The sequence below is a fragment of the Budorcas taxicolor genome, chromosome 11, assembly GCF_023091745.1.
Source record: "Budorcas taxicolor isolate Tak-1 chromosome 11, Takin1.1, whole genome shotgun sequence".
Lineage (NCBI taxonomy): Eukaryota > Metazoa > Chordata > Mammalia > Artiodactyla > Bovidae > Budorcas > Budorcas taxicolor.
In genome coordinates this window covers 90,775,561-90,793,964 of record NC_068920.1, presented here as the reverse complement: position 1 = coordinate 90,793,964, position 18,404 = coordinate 90,775,561, and the positions used below count along the sequence as shown (strand labels likewise).

At 42.5% G+C, this 18,404-nt stretch overlaps 1 protein-coding gene across 1 annotated transcript in view; it reads left to right on the top strand.

Annotated features, from left to right (window-relative positions):
- The window catches only part of FSHR (follicle stimulating hormone receptor), a 189,130-nt gene that overhangs the window by 98,468 nt on the left and 72,258 nt on the right, over positions 1-18,404 (top strand). The gene's annotated exons all lie outside the window — the stretch shown is intronic.

The following is an 18,404-nucleotide window of genomic DNA, read 5'->3' as shown; positions in this document are numbered from 1 at the left end:
TACAGAACGGGGTAGGGAGTGGGGGGTCCCCTCAAAGCAAGATAACAGTCACAACTGCCCTGATAGTGATCACTGTAATTGTTCCAAAGATGTGTTCTTGTGCTTAATGCTTTATAGTTTGCCAAATGCTTCCACAGACATCACTTAATTTTGATTTTGACTGTATGAAGTAGTTAGGAGAATTGTTTATTCACTTTACACATGAGACTTGGAGACTAAAGAGCCTGTTTGCAAGTCACACAACTGATAAGCGAGTGGAAAAATAAAACTTAGCCACCAGCTGTGAGTCCTGCACCTACCACCTCGCTCTGAAGTGCCTCAGAGACTCTCTGCTAGAGGAGAGAGTGGGGAGTGGTAACCACATGGTTAACAGGTTGCCTTTCCTTAACCTTGCAAGATCTTCTCAGGAGTCAGGAGATACTCTGATAACCCAAGGCTTAATCTTAATCACCTTCCAAGAGCTCCAGCTTTCATCCTTCCCAGGTTGCAACTGGCTTCCTTCCACTCAATCTGTAGTCTGAGAATAGCTTGGGAAGGGAAGAGGGAGACAGGGAGGATCAGGCCAGACGTCTGTTACCCTTGTCTCTCCTGCCAGAAGGCAAACATGTAAGCCCTCCTGAAGCTTGGTCTGGTCTCCTCCACACAAATGCTCCTGGGGTGTGTGGGTTTGCATTTGCTCTCTGTGGTGGTGTTTTATGTCTGAGAAGTGTCTATCATTCTGCCACTAGAACAATCACCTCGTTTCATCAAGTGGGTAAGGACCTGATGCTCATGTTTTAAGCCAGCCTGCTATGAATTCATGGTAGGACACAGATGTGAATTTGAGGAGCTCCAGAAAGGTGCCAGAAGTATTTCTATCTGCTTCTTTGTGCCTAATGGTCATAATGACTTTTCTGCTTAAACTGTACTCCTTACTAAAATGCAATGGGATTCTCTTCTTTAAAGCAGACACTAGTACAGGGAGGAGGAGAGGAAGCCATGGAAAGGGGCTTAGATGATGCCGGGTTCAAGGCCAGTGACACTTCCATGATGCCAGGGGGCCACCCCAGATCACACAGCCCCCTCCAGGCAAATCTGGCTGTGGACCACCCTATTTCCTCTCAAACACCCTGGTTCCTTCTCTGGGCTGAAAACAGCTGCTCTGGTTTGCCTCTTCATTAACTCCTGCTTCAGCTACTGTTTGGGTTTCCCTGGTGGCTCAGCTTCTAAAGAATCCACCTAAAATGTGGGAGACTTGTGTTCAGTCTCTGGGTTGGGAAGATCCCCTGAAGAAGGGACCAGCTATGCACTCCAGTATTGTAGCCTGGAGAATTCCATGGACTTTATAGTCCATGGGGTTACAAAGAGTCAGACACAACTGAACAACTTTCACTTGCACTTTTCAGCTACTTCTTATCCTCACTTTCAAGTTGGTAATTTTCCATCTTTAGTTAAGTGTTTGGGGACCAGAAGAAAAGATAACTAAAACAACTAAACATCTCTCAGCCTCCATCCCTCCAGCTCTTGCTGGCAGGTTTGAAACTGTTGCTTCTGTGAGACATCTTAGGTTATACAAGCAGCAAGCAATAAAGAGCTCCTACTCAACACTGGGGAGAGATTGTTCCAATCGTTTTCTCATTTCCTCATGGTCCCTGTACTTCCCCAGCTCTCTTTAAACACTGTGGGGCTTACTCTGTCACTGACCTTGTCTAATCATATTGATTGTCAGCGATTGCAGTCTAATTGGAAAGCAAGTTGCTATGGTAATTCCTGTGTCTTAAGTCTTACATTTAAAGACACAATGATCCTAAATAGAGGGAAATGGCTTGTGGTTGGTGACAGAGGAAAACATAATTAGATACACAAATTGTGAAATAAATATATTCAAATGAATTCTGAAATCTAAATCTGGATTTGATGTATTAAATTGGTACCAGAATTTCTACTACAGGCATATTTGGTCAGAATGTTTTTCTTTTCTTCTAAATACTTACATTTTTTAGGGGGGAAAAAAGGGAAAAGGCATCCTAGACAAGCCAGAGGAGGTAGATGCTCATAATTTAAAATTGGGTGCGAGATCCAGGATACTGCATTGTGCTTTAAAGGACATCAGCACAGGAGTTAGCAAGCCCAGGTTTTACTTCTCTTTAACTTGCTGTGTGGCTTGAGGTAAATCACCTCACCTTTCTGTGCTTAATCCTTCATAACTGATCATCACTAAAGGACTTCAAACCCTGCAAATGTCGTCCGTCCCTTTAGCACACATTCCTGGTGCACCTGTTGGAGGAACAGGTGACAAACTATGAGCATAACCAAGTCCTGGACCCTAAGGGATCTGTAGTCACTAGACTAGACTCAAGGGAAAAATAAAAATGAGAATAAGTATCGTTTAACACTTATTAAAGCTTTAAATACTTAACATGTAATTATTTAATATTTAATCCTCACAAAGTTTCATGAGATAAATACCATTGTTCCCATTTCAGATATGAGGAAACTGAGACTCAGAGAAGTTAGGTAACTTTGCTAGCTTCACACTGCTTGTCTGGGTCTACAGTGCTAGCTCTATGTGTGCGTGCTAAGTCCCTTTAGTGGTGTCAGACTCTTTACAACCCTATGGATCATAGCCTACCAGGCTCCTCTGTCCTTGGGATTCTCCAGGCAAGAATACTGGAGTGGGTTGCCATGCCCTCCTCCAGGGGATCTTCCCAACCCAGGGGTCAAACCCAGGTCTTTTACATCTCCTGAATTGGCAGGGGTTTCTTTACCAATAGCTCCACCTGCAAAGCCCACTAGCTCTATGAGGTCTGGCTCATAACAGATATCCCCTCTCCTGGAACTCAGTCTTGACATTGTTTCTACAGCTCCAGCAAGGAGACCCTTATAATGGAATTTGAGTGAATGAATGAAAAGATACTCATCATCAGAGGTGAAAAGCATCTTAACCTAGACCACCAGTTATTAATTAACCATGTAATTATAGCTTCGTGTGCCTTGTTTATCTGTTTGAGGAAAGGAGAGAGATGACACGTGTGTGGTAGTGGTGGTTTAGCCACTCAGTCGTGTCCAACTCTTGCGACCCCATGGATTATAGCTCCTCTGTCCATGGGATTCTCCAGGCAAGAATGCTGGCATGGGTTGCCATTATCTTCTCCAGGGGATCTTCCCGACCCAGGTATCGAACTCAGGCCTCCTGCACTGCAGGAGATTCTTTACCGACTGAGCTTTGAGGGAAGCCCCTGTGTGTGTGTAGGAAGGCAAATTTTTAAGATAACTACAGATGGTGTTTCCCTCCTTGGCTAATACCTTGAAATTCTCATTTCAGTGGCATTGCCAAAATAAAACAAAAAACTTTTCTTAAATGATGTCTTCCTAACAGGATCTTCATTATCTGAAATTATCTTGGCATAGGACCAATGCATATTTTGCAATTAAATGACACATGTGTAGGAGACTGAAGGGCCCCTCAGAAGCTGCTGAAGTGAGGAGGGAGATGTGGACTGTCTTCTTCTGGCCCACATAGCCATCTTTAATGGGGACAATCCCCTCATTGTTTGTTTTGCTCCTCTCTAAGCTTTTGCTTAAACAAAGGTTTCCAAGGCACAGAAAAGGCTTGGACGTATACTGAACTAGGCTCATGGTTCCCAGCATCTTGAGTGGCCCTAACCAGCTGAACCGAACACTCATCTCGGGAAAGAAGCCACCTTCCTCCTCACTTTCTAGAATGATGAGATATTTTTCCAGGCACTGGCAAAGTTTCATAAAATATGAAGCACTTTTTAAAAACTTCCTTTCTTTTTCTTGACTGCATAGGTCTCTTCACTATAAGAATAGAGACTTTCAGGACCAACATGAGGCAAAGGCGGCCCTGGAGTAAGGCCTCTGACTACCATTTTGGATGGGACAGAGACGTCTACTGCTCAGAGATGGATGTAAAATCAATTAAATATGAAGTTGGTGAAAATAAGTCCCTGAATTTCTAAATTTGAAGAAATTCAGAGAAGGTAGCAAAGGGCAGAATGGATAACAGCTTTGCATGCGGGGTCTTTATGAAGGCACTAGATTCAAGCCATTCCAAAGAGGAAAACAAGACAATGAAAGCAACTCAAATGCAGAAGTGGCCAAATGTGAGTTCCTTGTAGTTCCTTCACTGCAGCCCATAAAGGAGGCACTTTTGTGCCAGGAATAAGAGTTAATGAGGTGGAAAATGGAGGGCATAAAAGAGAGAGTAATTATGAATTGAAGAGTGAAAATGGAGACTGGGAAGAGGATGAAAGCCAGTTGAAGAAGAGTGGGTTACATTATAGGTGTGGCAAGGATAGCAGAAAGGTACCCTAGAGCCCAGAGAAAGTAATTCAGGAAGATTTTGAGGGGCTGCTGAGTGACAGAGTGAACAGAAAAGCCTGCAATAACTGCCTCCACACACATACACACATACACACACACACACACACACACACACACCCATACACACACCCTCCCACCCACCCTTCTGTTTCTTTCGTAAAGAGGCTTGGGAAGTATAACAAGGAAGAAATCAACACTGGCTTATAGAAAGATCAATGAAGCCTTCTTTAAGCTGACAATAAAACAAACACTGTCTCCAGGAGAAGGCTGGCTCAGATGAGGGCACTTCCTCACCCGTGCAGGGCTCAGAAAGGATGGCCACTGGGGGTTACCCTCCTGCTGCTCCCTCCTGCGCCTGCCCAGGACCTGCTCTTAAGGGAACAAGTGCAGTACCATAATCAAGATGCTTCATGGAGCCCTTGCCTTTATCCCAGCTTGTTAGAAATGGGAGCTGGCTGTCTCAGAGGCCTGCCAAGGATGTGGCTGGCTGCCTTTTAATAACAGAATCACAGAAATAATTAAAATCACTGAATTCTCAGGCTAGAAGGGACCCATGAGATCATCTGGATCAACTGTGTTGTTTTATAGATTAGGAACAAAGGCCCAGAGAAGGTAACTGATTTGACTCAAGGAAAGTGGTTAATTAGTGCCAAAGTCAGGACTAGAACCAAGGTCTCCCAACTCCAGTGAAGTAATAAAAATAACAGTAAGCAACATGACCTTAGCATAACACTATGCCTTTTTCCCTCCTACGTGACATGCATTATTCATATGATCTTCAATAGCCCAGACAACTACAAAGGATCGGGTGTAAAATGTACGGAGGGACAGAGGGCCTTAGCAACGTCTTATAGAGGAAATGGATCTCAGAGCACTCAGGCGATCTGCCAAAGTGATGAAGGACTCCCTTTGGCCCACATGAGAGATTTCGCCTCCGCGTTGGTGGAGATGACAGAGATGGGGGCTCAAATTGCTTAACCCAAACACCCTCCCAGAGTCTGTGTGCTAATGGATTTAGTAGTCCCCATTGTTAGAAAGTTATTCTTTCTAGGATGCTAGGGTGTTTTTTTGTTCCCATGAAATGATTGAAAAAGAGAGAAAAAAGCCAAGGGCCCAATAATTCAATAAGGAGCAGCCAGCTGGTGTGCTCACTGCAAGAGGCCAAGCAACTCAATCACAGGTAGTAAATGCAGTGTCACCAAGGAACAGAAGTCTCTGGCTAAACGAGGTCACATACAGACGTAGTTTTGAGGAGGCATTTTGTTGTTGTTTCCTCCCAATTTGGCCAAGCAATATTCCTCATGACTCCTTCTTAGCCAGCCAACAAAAATGTACTCAACGCTTACTGCAGATGCCCATTTATCAGCAGATGGTAGATGCAAAGTTCATACCTACCCCGATGGGAGAAGCATTTGATGAATAAATACTAGGTAGGATGCAGGATGCTAGAATCCCACTGTAGGTATCAGAGTGGTTTGATCACAGTGAACTCCCAAATAGCAGGGACCTTACGAACGTGTTTCTTTTTCATGCAGTAGTCCCCGTGGTGCTTCTCAGCTCTTGATTTAGAACACAGGGTGCCACCAGCTTCTTCATTTTCAATCCTGGCTCCCAAGGTTGCCCTGGAACCTCCAGCCAGGAGGTGGGAGGGAGATAGAGAACAAAGGAGCACATGAGGGGCTACAGCTCACGTCACTTCTACTCATATTTCTGGGGAGAAGCCTTCTCCCTACAAGTCTATACCTAAAGGCAAGATCACCAGGAAACATGGTTGAGTTGTGCTCCCAGAAAACAGAGGGGGCAAACAGATTCTGGTGGGCTGCTAGAAATCCCTTCTGTGCCATAGATCAGATCCATAATTTTCATAAAACCCTAAAAGGTAGTTATTATGACTCCCACTGAAATAAATACCATGCAAGTTAGCTGACCTGTCTAAGGTCACACAACTAGCCAGGCAATGATGAAGCTAGCATTTGAATCCAGGCCTGACTGGCTTCTAGGTTCCTGCACCACTCACACATGCATATGAACTAAGTCAGACACAAGTCCACAGGGTCCTAAGAAGACAAGGCTATTAGTGAGATTGCCCGTGTAGAGCATTTATTAATAGTTCTATGCCTGCCTCACAATAACTGTCTAATAATGATTAATTATCACCAGCATCATTATTCCTGCAGTCTTGAGTTACACAGCTCAGACTCGCCAGGCTCCCTAACCTACAGACAATTTACCTGTCCTTGTGGATCAGAGGCCCCTCCAGTCTCCCCACCCCCCTTTCTTTGGCCTCTGCTACAGCTGGCAGCCCACACTGAAGCCAAGTGACCCAATCAATACCCCTCCCTTATTACCTACCGGCCTGACCTCTTATCTCCCATCACCTGGAACTTAAAGAATTCCTGCTTAAATAATTTCTGCTAGGCATACAAAAATTATCTACCTTTTCTAACTCCTAACTCTAATCTATCTCCAGAAAATCTCCTTCCCTTAACCTCTTGTTCTTTCTCTCTTCTTCACTTTTTATTACCTTCTTTTAACTCTATTTACCTTCCCAAATTACACTCCTCCTCATGGCTCCCAAGTATAAATACTGGCAACACTCCTGTAACCAGGCAGAGTTATATATCCTTGAATCTGCTCTTGATTTTTGAGTAAATCATTGGGACACTTAATTTGTTTGAAATAGATGACTCATGACCCACATCAGACCCAAATCCTGAGTCATCACATGACTGTTAAGAACTGCTGGTCCAGTGGAAATTGCACGGAGCCATAATCACAATAATGATGGTGAGAAATGAAGAGATGTTTGTAAGAAATACTAAAACAAAAGTAATTGGGAGGATTTAGAATCTGTTACATGTTGAAGAGGAGCCAGAGATGACTCTAAGATTTAAAGTTTGGATTGGTCCAATGGACCAGTAGGGATGAAAGTGGAGCTGTTGTCTAGGGTTGTAATGGGGCATGAGAGAGTTGAAGAGGAAAGTAATGAGCCTGCCAGACTAGTTATTCATCAAGGGTGTGTGGAATACGTGGTAGAACATGGCTTTGGCAGTTGGTAGACATAGGGCTTTGGTGTAAGAGGGAAACTTGTTCTGATGACAAGTGAGGCATCAGCAGAGAGGTTCTAGTAGGGAAATCTTGAAGGATACTAACAGCTGGAGAAATGCTGACATTTAACAAGGATGTGAGAGGAAAATATAATATATGGGGGGAAATCAAATGTGTTGAATGCCCCTGCTTACCCTTCTCCATGCTGGACATCTGTTATTCCTCTCTTATGTAACTCTGCTTCTCCTGACTTTGCACTCCCAACGGCTCATGCACGTTGCTTCTGCTCAACTAAACTGCAGATCCTTAGAAGACAGGGGCACTGCTTTTTAATGTCTTACATGCTTTACCCTCGTGTAGAGAATACCCTAAAAAAGTGCTTTTCCTATGAGTCACTGCTTGGGACTTTGGTTTATCTGTGGAAGGTGAATTTTCACGTTGACTTATATGCTGCCTTGTCAGAACTAAGTACCGTATTGTATGGAGGAAGAGGGTAGTATTCAGGTTTTTCATTTTGCTGTGCCAAAATTTTCTACTCTATTTGAAATTAAAACAATAACAACAGAATCTTCTGAAGTGGAAAGAGTTCTCTGAGCCACTGGAGGTAGGCCTATCTGATTTCTGCCATCCTTCTGAGGCCCCATGTGTGGTAGGTTCACACCCCAGGTCAGTTTCTCTCATTGGCTGTGCAGCACTGGGGAAATTATTTAACTTCTGTATACCTCATTCTCGTATTCTGTATAGGGATCAAGGATGGCACTTACCTCATAGGGTTGTGAGGATTAAACAATTTAATAAATGTAAAGCACAGAAAAATTGCTTGGCACAGAATAAGTGCATAGTAAACAACAGTTGCCTACAAACGTCTGAGGCCAACAAAGGTCTGTCTAGTCAAAGCTACGGTTTTTTCAGTGGTCATGTATGGATGTAAGAGTGTGACTATAAAGAAAGCTGAATGCTGAAGAATTGATGCTTTTGAACTGTGGCATTGGAGAAGACTCTTAAGATCTTGAAGACCCAACCTGTCCATCCTAAGGGAAATCAGTCCTGAATACTCATTGGGATGAGTGATGTTGAAGCTGAAACTCCAATACTTTGGCCACATGATGCAAAGAACTGACTCATTGGAAAAGGCTCTGATGCTGGGAAAGATTGAAGGCAGGAGGAGAAGGGGACAACAGAGGATGAGATGGTTGGATGGCATCACTGACTCAATGGACATTAGTCTGAGTAAACTCTGGGAGTTGGTGATGGACAGGGAGGTCAGGTGTGCTGCAGTCCATGGGGCTGCAAAGAGTCAGACATGACTGAGCAACTGAACTGAAACATCAGTTATTATGTCTGTGATTTTTAGTTCCTTTCTTCATCTGCTGAGGAAAGCAAAGGAAATATTCCAACATATAGATTATTACTTAACATTTTAAATTAAGACAAAACTAAAAATGAACGTAAGTTTGTTGTTGATGTATTTAAAAGTGAGGGAGTTGAATTCAGACATCTGAATTAGATCGAGTCACTGAGGGTGCCTTTATTTCTGTCTCGTTTGGGGATATCCTTAGAGCATCTTCAGTGAAGATGCACTTTGCCCAGGGAGAAGGAAGCAGACGGGACATGTGGAGAAAGGAAGGTACCTACCAGCTACCACCTGTGGAGAGGAGAGGTACCTGTTGGCTCACCCTGACAACATGGCCCCCTCTGTACTGACCCTCTCTTGAAGGGATCAGCATCCTTTTCAGATTATGACTTCAGTAATGCAGACATCCTTGTTGGGGTATCCACATGCTGTGCCTAATCTCCTTTGTTGGACAACAGACCAGATAGAGGATCTCATTGTGGGTAAGCCTCAGAATGATGTTTGGGATAATGTCATAGTACAGCTTAAGAATTTAAATGATCTGTAGGTGGGGTTAAGAGAAGTGTTCCTAGGACACTTGCTAGCACTATTTTTTCCAGCCAGTAGTTGGCTAGCCCAGTATCTCCCAGCTGCAGAAGAGTCCAGTCTTAAATACCGCAAAGAGATGGCAGCCTTTACATTGATATTTGAAGTTTACCCCACAAGGAACATTGTGCTTTCACACATACCATCTTATTTAATGCCTCTGACATCCCTGTGTGGTATCAATTATTCCCATTTTGCAGATAAGGAAATTGAAACTCATAGAGACTCTAACTTGCCCAGTTATACACCTAGTAAGAAACAGAGGCAGAATTTGACCTCAGGTTTCTAATGCAAAGTCACCAGACCTAATCCCATGGGAATTCTAAATGAGGGCAGGAGTATATATTTAGAAAGATGTATGACATTTTCTCGGAGAAGGCAATGGCAACACACTCCAGTACTCTTACCTGGAAAATCCCATGGATGGAGGAGCCTCGTATGCTGCAGTCCATGGGATCGCAAAGAGTCAGACACGACTGAGCGACTTCACTTTCACTTTTCGCTTTCATGCATTGGAGAAGGAAATGGCAACCCACTCCAGTGTTCTTGCCTGGAGAATCCCAGGGACAGGAGAGCCTGGTGGACTGCCATCTATGGGGTTGCACAGAGTCGGACACGGCTGAAGCGACTTAGCAGCATAACATTTTCTGCTTCCCTTGTGTCTCAGATGGTAAAGAATCTGCCTGCACTGCAGAAGACCTGGGTTTGATTCCTGGGTTGGGAAGATCCCCTGGAGAAGAGAATGGCTACCTAGTCCACTCTTGCTACCTACCTCCTACTCTTGCCTGGAGAATTCCATGGACAGAGGAGCCTGGTGGGCTACCGTTCATTGAGTCGTAAAGAGTCAGACACGACTGAACGACTAACTCTTTCACTTTTATGACATTTTCTCAGATGCATTTTCACAGAAATTTTCACCTGAACATTATGTATTTACTTAAGCCATATGGCACATTTCTAGAAGAATTAAGGGAATAGACAAGACATAAAGTAGGAATATATACCTGTGTGTGTATATATAATGGGCTTCCCTGGTGGCTCAGACAGTAAAGCATCTGCCTACAATGCGGGAGACCCGGGTTCAATCCCTGGGTTGGGAAGATCCCCTGGAGAAGGAAATGGCAGTCCACTCTAGTATTCTTGCCTGGAAAATCCCATGGACAGAACAGTCTGGTAGGCTACATATATATAATACTTAATATATAGAACGTATATAATTATACATTATATATGAAAGTATATTATTTTAATATCTGTAGTTATATTCAAATGCAACATACCAACAATCCATTTTTTCTATTCTAGGAAGAGCCCACCAAATAAAGATAACAACCAGCTATCTAAGGCAGGCCTAGAATACCAGACTCCCTGAGTTAAAGATGATTGATAAAAACCAGGACCCAATTTATTCTCTGTTAGAGCCCCAACACAGACCTAGTACCTGAAATACAAAAGCTGCTTGATCAAAATTTGAACAATTCGTTGAATTACTTCTTCACTCTTCTAAAGATTCACTCCTAGGCTCTGGGACACCAGATGCTTTTTTCCTGTGCTAATACACATTCTGATTTGCAAATACTCCGTTTCCTGCAGGTTTTCAAGAACACAGCTTTATTGTGCAAGACCAAACGGAGAAAATCCTTTATAATCTTTCAAAGATAATTCAGTCATTCAGCAAACACTTGGCTAGAAGCAGAAATACTAAGATGAAAGGCAATGTCACCGTCCTCCAGGAGTTCTTTGTCTGGTGAAGGAGACAAGACAGAACACAAACCCAGTGCAGTCTCTGAGGGCTATGACAGTGCGTGTGAGGGGTCCCACAGGGGGACTCAGGGAAGAGAAACCAGTCAACATTTGAGGTTATTACATAGAAAAAAAGAAGAAATTTGACTCGTTGGGCATTAAAAATATTTTAATGTAATTGAATGTCCAGTTATGGAGAGGTAGGTTGGATTTATTAAAAGAAAATACTCTATGGAAAGTCAGAGGAGGAAGGAAAAGACAGGGGAAACCTAGGTGCAGACTATCTCCTGTATCAAAAAGAAAGCGAAGACAATGAGCATTTGATTTCTTATTACACCCTGTTTTCCAATTCATAGATGTTCTTTGAACTTCTTCAGTTTTTCCCTAGCCTACAAACCTATAGCAACTTTTTTCTAGTGAAACCAGCATTTGGAAAAGGAGTGTCGGGTGAAATGGTGGACAAATGAGTATCAGTCCAAGATTAAAATTTCATGCTAGATCTAGCTGAACGCTACATGCTCATTCATTCAAGTCCATCCTACCGACACCCCACCCCAATACGTGTACTTAAATGAACACTAACCCTTTTGTTGGCCAGAGGAATGAAAATCTGGAGAATCTAATTCTCACTCTGAAACTCCAGAGAGAATGTCCTGATAAGCTCCAGCACTTCATTCAAGCGCATCTCTCCTTCCTTCAAAGAAACATAGAATTCTGTGCACAGAAGAGACCTAACATTTGATCAAATGCCTTAAGAACTCCTAGAGTTACACCAGTCATCTCTCCTGTTTTCATCTCTATGGGTATTTGGTCAATTCAATGACCTCACCTGTGAGCCAGAGAGGAACTGGGAAACACCATGATGCATATGGGCATCCAGAAGCTATTCGCACAGCAGATCAAAATCCATGCATGTGTCCCTTCCACGCTATGTATTAATTGTAGAAAAATTCCTGGGACAAAAATCTAGCTCATGGACAAGCTAGGCTTGATTGTTACATACCATGTGTTGGCTACAGAAGAGGGGTGAAAGACTACAGAAGACAAACTTCATCTCCTTCACAGTTTTGCAGATACTGTTTCTGAACCTAAGGACTACTTTTCCTCCATCTACACATTCTCCCACTAAACATTTATTGAATACTTATCATGCTTCAACTTAGCACTTGGTGCTGGAGATACAAAGATAAATGGATAAAATACCATCTAGGAACTCAAAGTCAGGTTGGGGAATTAGGCAATGACCACTGCCTCATCACCAAAAATTAGCAATAACAAAACAAAGTAGCAAAGGCTTTAACTGAGAAAGAATTATTGTGACAATCTAGAGAACAGGAAAACTTCAATGAGAGAGTAAGGGAGGGGGTTCCAGAAGATAAAAGATTTTTAAAATCAAGAACTTCACTCCTCCTCTATCATGCTTTTCATATCCATCCCTATGTACATTGGGGAGAAAGGCCTGGTAGGGGGTTAATACCATTCTTCAGAAGAACCTTGCAATCCAAGTGTGGTCTCAAGATCAGCAACATCCCCATCACCCTAGGTATTAGAAAGGCAGAACCTCGGACCCTCTCAAGATCTTCCCATAGAGAATCTGCATTTTAACAAGATCCCCAGGTGATTTCTATGTGAGTCATGAGAAGCACTGCCTGGGAAAATGGGAAGAGTCTCAACTCTGGAAACAACCTTTCCACAGAATCAGGACCCCTCACCCAAGAAGGGCAGAATTCAGCCTACATTGGATAGTTCCCCAATTTTTTGTCATTTGTCATTCTAGAAATTAAAATTGGGAAATATTCTGTCAGTCTATTTTTTTAAAGTAATACATTTCTACATATTAATATAAATAACATGTGTTATGCAAAATAATATTCAAAAAATTTTAGACGGAAGAGTACCAGTTGTTTTTTTTTTACATATTCCCAAAACATTTCAGCATCTTGCTTAATAGAAGAGAGATGAACTCTCACATCTTCTTCTGCATCCACACATCAATGAGCCCCAGACTGATACTGAAGCTGAAGCTCCAATACTTTGGCCGCCCGATGAAAAGAGCTGACTCACTGGAAAAGACCCTGATACAGGGCAAGACTGAAGGCAGAAGGAGAAGAGAATGACAGAGAATGAGATAGTTGGATGGCATCACTAACTCAAAGGACATGGGTTTAAGCAAATGCCAGGAGATAGTGAAGGCCAGGGAAGCTGTGCTGCAGTCCATGGGGTTGCAAAGAGTTGAACATGACTGAGCAACTGGAATAACAATAAAATACAAGATGCTTTTACATATTTTCCACAATATCCCTTGTTACACATTGAACATTTGAAATGTTGACCTTTTGATTAAGTTCTCTTATGAAAAATCAAAAGTAACTATTCAATAGTACCTCTTATATTTTACTCCCACTTCCAGGTTCTATCTCCAGGTTTCTCATACTATTTTCTCTCAATTTTATTTCCTTTTGTGCTCCAAGAACTGTATTTCTCGAATTTGTTGTCCTAGCAGAACAAGGAAAATTGGCCCTTGCTCCTGAAGCAAACCTTCTGTAAGATGGAGAGCACAGGTCTAAACAGGAACTTAATATCATCTAGATCAATAGTTTTCAATCCTTTATGCACATTAGAACCACCATTGTTTGCAGAATTAAAGAACAAGGGGGAAAAAATAATGCCAGAGTCTCACCCCAGACTAAATAAATCCAATTCTCAGATATGAACCCAGGCCTTGGATTTTTTTTAAAAGTCCACCAGAAGGTTCTAGAGTGCAGTCAGAGTTGAAAAACTCTGATTCTTTGACCTAGTTCAGCTATTCACTTCATAGATTTCAGTGAAGGGTTGGGGAGATGCAGAGGAGACAGTCAAGAGGGGAAGGAACCTTATCTATAATCTCCAGATCACACTAGGATTTGATAGAACTTTCAGAACCACCTTCAGACCAGACAACATTTTTCCAATAGCTCTCAATTCAGAGTTCTCAAGACATAAACGGAATGGAATTTACTATCCTTCCTCTGAATAAAAAGTATTGCTCTACAACTGTATGAAGGTATGTTTCATATACACTAAAATACATGCATTCACTTTAAACCTAAAGTTCAAAGTTAGATAAACTTATGTTACTGCTTCCCCAATCTTGAAAGAGAACGTTTGCATCATCCCAGAAAGTCCTGCTGCCTCTCCCATTAGCAAACTCCATCCCAGGCCCCAAGTGACAATTACTCTGATTTTTATCACTGTAGATTAGTTTTTCTTCTTCTAGACCCTCATATAAATAGTCTGCATTCCTCCACTAAGTGTAATTTTTTTTAAAGATTCAACTATGTTGAAACAGCAGTTTGTTCCACTTTATGGATGAGTAATATACCATTGTATTAATATGTTACAGTTTATCCAATTAAGCTGCTATGAGTATCTGTGCACAAGTCTTTGGGAGGGCATGAATTTTTCTTTCCCTTGAGTAAATATATAGGAGTGGAAATATTAGACCCAACATGGCTTGGGAGGCAAGGCATGTAGAACAAAGTGTTCCAGCCCTGCAGTCAGCCAGAGCTGTTCTGCATACAGATAGGGCTGTCTATTAACATGGAGATTAAAATACCAACTTCACAGGCATGCTAAAGGGATTGAGGAGAATGCATGTACAGGGCTGGTAAATAGTAGATACCTAGTCAATGGTAATAGAAATAACTAGAGGCAGAACTAGTTTGAAATGGAGCAAGAACCCTCAATTTCCCAGTAAGGTGTTTTTTCACTACTGTATGCTGCTCACCTCCCTCCAGCCCTCCTCCTGCTAAAGGCTCTCTCTACCACCTTCCAAGCCTAACACCCTCTCCTGTCTCTGAACCTGAAGCCATAAAATATGAACTACCTTCTGAAAGAATTAATTTAGAAGTGTTTCTTGGCTTATTTGTTTTAATAATTTTTAGTTCTCTTTGGCAAAAAATCCACATAAGAGAATGTGGATGGGATGAATTCAGTACATGAATTCAGGAAAGGAGAAATGTCTATCTTCTAGGCAGTATTAGGCTGAGATACTACAAGGGGATGGTATGTGAACCTGGAAACACAATAGCTTTTGGATGATACGGGCTCATCTGCATTTAAACCCTCTCTGTCATCCAGTGCTTCCCTCCCTGCCTATCTTCTGCCTGTGCAGCTCTTTCACTTGACTCCTTAAAGTCTTCAAAAAATGTCTCCTTTTTTGAAGTCTCCCACTCCTTTCCTGTGGGCTTCCCTCATAGCTTAGCTGATAAAGAATCCGCCTACCATGCAGGAAACACCAGTTTGAGTCCTGGGCCAGGAAGATCCCCTGGAGAAGGGATAGGCTGCCCACTCCAGTATTCTTGGGCTTTCCTGGTGGCTCAGCTGGTTAAGAATCCACCTGCAATGTGGGAGACCTGGGCTCGATCCTTGGGTTGGGAAGATCCCCTGGAGAAGGGAATGACTACCCCCTCCAGTATTCTGGCCTGGAGAATTCCATGGACTGTATAGTCCATGGGGTTGCAAAGAGTCTGACACAGTGAGTGACTTTCAATTCACTCACTCCTTTCCTACTCCTCTCATTCCTATACCACCCAGCACTCTTCCCACTGGAAGGACAGAGAAGCAAATAAACACCCAATGGCCAGGACATCCTCTTAAAACATGCATGCACACATCACCCTTATTTATATTCAACTGTGAAAAGTATGAAGGCAGTTAAATTTACCAAATGAATCATGAAGGAAGCTATGATAGTATTAGAGGTGCTCTTCTCTCAAAAACATAAGAGAAGACTCCACACGTATACATCACCAGATGGTCAATATTGAAATTAGATTGATTATATTCTTTGCAGCTGAAAATGGAGATGCTCTATACAGTCAGCAAAGACAAGACCAGGAACTGCCTGAGGCTCAGATCATGAACCCCTTTTTGCCAAATTCAGACCTAAACTGAAGAAAGTAAGGAAAACCACTAAGCCATTCAGGTATGACCTAAATCAAATCCCTTACAATTACACAGTGGCAGTGACAAATAGATTCAAGGGATTATCTGATAGACAGAGTGCCTAAAGAATTATGGACGGAGGTTCATGACATTGTACAGAAGGCAGGGATCAAGACCATTCCCAAGATAAAGAAGTGCAAAAGGGCAAAATGGTTATCTGAGGAGGCCTTACAAATAGCTATGAAAAGAAGAGATGCTAAAGGCAAAGGAGAAAAGGAAAGATATACCCATTTGAATGCAGAGTTCCAAAGAACAGTGAGGAGAGATAAGAAAGCCTTCTTCAGTGATCAATGCAAATAAATAGAGGAAAGCAATATAATGGGAAAGACTAGAGAGCTCTTCAAGAAAATTAGAGATACCAACGGAACATTTCATGCAAAGATGGGCACAATAAAGGACAGAAATGGATCTAACAGAAGCAGAAGATATAAAGAAGAGGTGGGAAGAATATACAGAAGAACTATACGAAAAAGATCTTCACGACCCAGATAACCACGATGGCATGATCACTCACCTAGAGCCAGACATCCTGAAATATGAACTCAAGTGGGCCTTAGGAAGCATCACTCTGAACAAAGTTAGTGGAGGTGATGGAATTCCAGTTGAGCTGTTTCAAATCCTAAAAGATGATGCTGTGAAAGTGATGCGCTCAATATGCCAACAAATTTGGAAAACTCAGCAGTGGCCACAGGACTGGAAAAGGTCAGTTTTCATTCTAATCCCAAAGAAAGGCACTGCCAAGGAATGCTTAAACTACTGCACAATTGCACCCATCTCACACGCTAGCAAAGTTATGCTCAAAATTCTCCAAATCAGCCTTCAATAGCATGTGAACCATGAACTTCCAGATGTTCAAGCTGGATTTAGAAAAGGCAGGGGAACCAGAGATTAAATTGCCAACATCCATTGGGTCATCAAAATAGCAAGAGAACACCAGAAAAATATCTACTGCTTTATTGATTACACCAAAGCCTTTGACTGTGTAGATCACACAAACTCTGTAAAATTCTTCAAGAGATGGGAATACCAGACCACCTGACATGCCTCTTGAGAAATCTGTATGTAGGTCAAGAAGCAACAGTTAGAACTGGACATGGAACAACAGACTAGTTCCAAATAGGGAAAGGAGTACATCAAGGCTGTATATTATCATCCTACTTAGGTAACTTATATGCAGAGTACATCATGTGAAATGCCAAGTGGATGAAAGGACAAGCTGGAATCAAGAGTACAAGGAGAAATATCAATAACCTCAGATATGCAGATGACAACACTCTTATGGCAGAAAGCGAAGAAGAACTAAAGAGCCTCATGATGAAAGTGAAAGAGGAGAATGGAAAAGCTGGATTAAAACTTAACATTCAAAAAACTAAGATCATGGCATTCAGTCCCATCACTTCATGGCAAATCAATGGGGAAACAATGGAAACAGTGACAGACTATATTTTCTTGGGCTCCAAAATCACTGCAGACAGTGACTGCAGCCATGAAATTAAAAGACGCTTGCTCCTTGGAAGAAAAGCTATGACCAACCTAGACAGCATGTTAAAAAGCAGAGACATTACTTTGCCAACAAAGGTCTGTCTAGTCAAAGCTATGGTCTTTCCAGTAGTCATGTATGGATATGAGAGTTGAACTCTAAAGAAAGCTGAGCACTGAAGAACTGATGCTTTTGAACTATAGTGTTGAAGAAAACTTTCGAGAATACCTTGGACTGCAAGGAGATCCAACCAGCTCATCCTAAGGGAAATCAGTCCTGAATGTTCATTGGAAGGACTGGTGCTGAGGCTGAAACTCCAGTACTTTGGCCTCCTGATGCAAAGAACTGACTCCTTGGAAAAGACCCTAATGCTGGAAAAGATTGAAGACAGGAGGAGAAGGGGACAACAGTGGATGAGATGGTTGGATGGCACCACCAACTCAACCGACATGAGTTTGAGCAAGTTCTGGGAGTTGGTGATGGACATGGAAGTCTGGCACGCTGCAGTCCATGGGGTCTCAAACAGTCGGACACGACTGAGTGACTGAACTGAACTTCTCTCACAAAATGTCTCCTTGTTAATGGGGGCGTGAGAGAAGGGATCCTGCCACCATTGAACTGACAGCTCCCCACCCATCCCCTGCTCCCCCTCCATGTTGCCAGCCCCTGTGCTCACAGTCATACTTCCCCTCCCCTGACAGGCCTTTTCCCTGTCCTGATCTCCAGGCCTTTCCCTTAATCAAGAGCATTTCTAGAGCTTCTCAGCAAAATCTCAGGCCAGCAGACAGCTCCTCGCCTGAGCCAATTTGAATGCACACCGACTATGAGATTTTCTGAAACTCTCTCACTGCCACATTAAAACTGCATGAGAGTCTTCCTCAG